General features: G+C 46.5%; 1 long non-coding RNA gene across 1 annotated transcript; it reads left to right on the forward strand.

Annotated features, from left to right (window-relative positions):
* The first annotated feature begins 3,682 nt into the window (after positions 1 to 3,682).
* Positions 3,683 to 4,223, forward strand: LOC135427722 (uncharacterized). Its single transcript, XR_010436122.1, has 3 exons — positions 3,683 to 3,843; positions 3,915 to 3,967; positions 4,043 to 4,223. It is a non-coding gene; the product is annotated as an uncharacterized LOC135427722 (long non-coding RNA).
* The last annotated feature ends 46 nt before the right edge of the window (positions 4,224 to 4,269 follow it).

Genomic DNA, 4,269 nt, shown 5'->3' on the forward strand with positions numbered 1-4,269 from the left:
TCTAGAAAATTTTATTTTATGGGGCCGACATGTAAAAATATAACTTTAAGCTCGCTTCGAGCTGGCACGTCCGCCGTTGACCGCTGATCAAATCGAACTCTCTGCTGTACATTTGGGCAGCAACATCGGTGCCGCATTTCGGCACACGCATACATTTGCGAGGCGGGCACCGTTGCTGCCCATCTCCACAGCTGCATTTTTTTTTGGGTCAACGGCCCAAATGAAGGCCAAGGGCATATTCAAGGGCAGGCGATCCGCTCTCCCTATAGTCTCTTCAAAAGCGAATCGGGCGGCCTATAGCAACCGCCCCTTTTGGCGCCGTGGATCGCAAACCCGGCGTTGCCACCCTTCAATAAATTGGGCTACGCTGTGGGCCCAGATTCCCACCCCAAACTCTGACCCTATGACAAAAAGATATCGTGGCCGATAATATCGCACGCAACCAACTAAGCAAACAATCGATGCTGCCGATAACGTCAAAAGCAACATCACCACGCAGATTATTGTAAAAGTGAACCCCACCGTTACAATAAAATCTGCGTGCGCATTTCCTTTACTGTTTCGCCCAGCCGGCTAATTAGAATGCCCAACGTAGGCCACACCCACAACCCTGAGTTACAACCTTATGTCCTTCGCATGGAACACTCCCAACACTCCCACTGCTTTCAAGAAAGTGAATTTCGAAAAATAGTTGACTACCACGAAGATCCAAGCGTGCCCTTGCTTCGAACGTGGGTACTTTCCCAGGAAGTCAATATACAGTTTTTGGAATGGTCGCTCGGTCATTTCCTCTTTTCCTAGACCCACTTGCATGCGAAAGTTCGGTGCCTTGACCTTCTTGCATGTCACGCACTGTTTTACCCAATCCCTTATCTGACTAGCCATGCCAGGCCAGTGAAACTGCCAACGTCAAGTCTCGAGTCTCGTCAAGTTTTCACGACACCCCCATGACCAACCGTATCATCTTCATGAGCCTTCGCTATTAAGCCGGCTGTCGACGACCTTGGTACCCACAATTTCCACACGGTGCCTTCTAACTCGACTTCCAAGTCAACGAACCCCATGCGCTTAAAAAGCAAATCCCCCTCAACTTTCAGATCTGGTAGTTTGTCTTGATTCGCTCTTACTTGATCGAGCAACGCCTGATATTCCGCGGACTCGAACTCGGTGGTCTCAAATTCGAGAAGGCCTTCTGAAACCTTTCCCACTGCTTCGACCCTGCGCGATAGAGTGTCGGCTACCACGTTCTCACTCCCTTTACGGTGCTCGATGTTAAAGTCTCCCGTTTAGGTCATTCATGGACATCAGCCATTTTACGCTGGCGTGGTCAGTGATGCATGTGAAGGGCATCCCTTTTATGTTGGTTCTGAACTTTTTTATGGCGATTACCGACGCTAAGCACTCATTTTCAGTGATGGAATAGTTCCGTTGGTGTTTGTTCAACTTGGCTGAAAAGAAGGCTATGGGTCGATCCTGATCCTCAGAGTCTTTTTGAAACAACACCGCTCCACTCCGAACTGAGACGCATCGCACTGCACGAAGAAGGGCTTGGAAAAAGTCAATGGCCAGGTTAAATGCTCGCCAGAAATCGATCCCAAAATAGGCTCGCTGCTTAAGGTACGGGCAGATAAACAACGTTATATTTTTATGCTGCCCCCTGTACGAGATTGGGAGTTCTACCGTACCTATGATCGATTTATCCTCGCCTTCAACAGTTGTGACTACCGAAACGTAAGGTTGCAGCGTAACCCCTAATTCTTCTATTAGTTCTCGACATCCTTTTCCCAGCAGACTGACCGAGGCTCCTGTGTCTAACAAACCTTTCATTTGGATCCCCGCGAATACGCGAGGGTCTAGGCTTTCCTCCCGTTTCACAGCCTCAATGACCTGTTGCCTCGTCATCCTGCGTCTGCGGAAGCGCGCTCTAGCCTTCACCCTTCTTCGGGTGGCTAGCGTCATCCCACCCAGCTGTCGCTCACAAAAAATTATATTTTGGGCCGACATGTATGCTCGAACGCGTTCTTCATATGGTAAGCCTCTTAATGTTCTTCCTATGTTCATTTCCTTACAAATATTCTTATCCTGGTCCTTATGGTTTATATCCGTCTCCTTTTCAATGACTATTGGCTTTGGTAGGTGTTCCTCAATTGTTTTTCCACGGTCGCCGTCTTCGAACGCGTCTGTCCTGCCATCATCGCGATTCCTCTGGGGTTTCCCGGACAATTCTCGCATTGTGAGCGGAATGTATCCGGCTTTCCGCATCTACAGCAGAATATCTTTCGCTCTTTAGACAGGCACTGTCTAAAGACATGGTCGAACTGCGTAAAGTTCCAGCACACTAGTCGGGATGATGTCCTGCCTTGCACTAAGGCCAGTTCTCTAGGCGGCGTTTCCGCACGATGTGGGTGATCTTCAACCTCGTGAAGAGTCGGTTTTGGTCCTTGCGAATAACGCGACTGCTGCACTTACCCGGTCTGGCCTCTGCGACCAATGTGCCTCTCCACTTCTATGCACTCTTGGCGCAGCTCATCCACGGTGAGTACATCCATGGCGTAGATGTATTTTGCCAGGCTTTTCTTCAAACCACGCTTTATGATCTTCACCAGTTCTCGGTCACTTAGCGGCTTCTGGAATCGTGCGGCGAGCTGACGCATGTGATGGATGTAATCATCCACCCCTTCGCTGGTCTGAGAAGACAAATCCTAACACGGGCTAACTTGTCTACGCCTAATCTGGACAGTGGACAACATTTAAGCATTCGTCAAATGCTCAGTTCATTAGTTTGACTGACGAACGGCATTTAAGGAATGCCACCTTGAAGTCTATTTGGCTTCTGTCGCACTTCTGGGAACCTTTAGGGCATGCTGTGTGACAGGTGCGGCGCAGGATCGAATCTACATCGTCCTGGGTCACCTGTCTCCGAAGCTTATATAACTCCTGTTAGCATACGTCCAACATTAACACAACATGAGACAAAAACTAATAATTGAATAAATAACATCTGACAAAACTACCCTAATATTACATTTTATCACGAGATGCCTTTGTCATTGCGGCTACCACCAGGCTACGATAAACGGTCGCGAACTTTTCGCCAACATGCGAACGTAGCTTACCGCCATTAACCACGACAAGAAAAACTTCTCGTGTTTATAGATATTATGATAATCTCTACTTCCGTAATGCTTCTCGGATTCCACTACACGCTGCGCGATTATGAGCCACCTACTCGTGCCACATAAGACTTCAGCGGTGTGGATCCTAAAGCCAAGGGAGACTCTTGCTGTACCTTCACTGATATTTTATTTACCTTTTTTTTTTATTTCTACACCGACTTCGAAGAAGCCGAGTGCTTCTTCAATTTGGGCACCATATTGTTACGGAACTGCTTGCTTCTCGGTGGGCCGCGCCGGCTGGCTCATCGGTTCTCTGGGTGTAGTCCCATCCCTGGCCCGCAGTCCGCACAATCGATATCAACAAAACTACAGCGTCTGTAGCAAAACATACCTATACAATACTATTCAAAACGAGCCACATTATCGATAACAACAAACAATCGGAACTTCTAACAAATGAACAACACTAACAGCTGTAACAACAAGCAAATGTAAACAACAAATTGAGACGCTCAATATAAATTAACAAAAAAAACCCTATTTATCCACCTAACTCTTCCAGATCGGGTCCCGGTTTCGGACTCAGCGTACCCGCCCTACCTGAGACGATCACTTGATCTCGTCTCCCTCATTTTGGCCACTAGATGGCCTGCTTCAGCCCGTGTCGGCTGTTATGGCGCCTCTCCCCATCAAGTTAAACTTAGCCGGACATTTCTCTCTTCAGTAGGTGCGTATAATTGGTTGCATTCCTTATAATTATTAACAATTAATGTTTCTTATTTCTTTCTATTTTACAAGGTATCTCCATTCAGTTAATTACGTTATCATGCACGTGAACATTTCTTCACCAGGTGCGTATTATTGTTGCATATACTTATGATTATGGACAATGTGTATTAGTTTCTAAAATTTCATTTATCTTACAGAATGCATTTTATTTAATTTAACAACCTTAAATGGAACAGGCGACGAAACACTGCAAAGTTATTGCTAGTCGCCGCAAAAAGAAAAAACAAGAATGCAATTATGAGGCAATCGTGTCACCTATTTAGGAACAGTGTAGCCACGCAAATACTTATAACCGGGTATGTCACGATAATCAGTCGTGCAACAGGTGATATAGGTGATATATATATATTAAATCGCTTAATTC

The sequence above is a fragment of the Drosophila montana genome, unplaced genomic scaffold, assembly GCF_035044405.1.
Source record: "Drosophila montana isolate Dmon_TW-CO22-7 unplaced genomic scaffold, ASM3504440v1 contig_2241_1, whole genome shotgun sequence".
Taxonomy (NCBI): domain Eukaryota; kingdom Metazoa; phylum Arthropoda; class Insecta; order Diptera; family Drosophilidae; genus Drosophila; species Drosophila montana.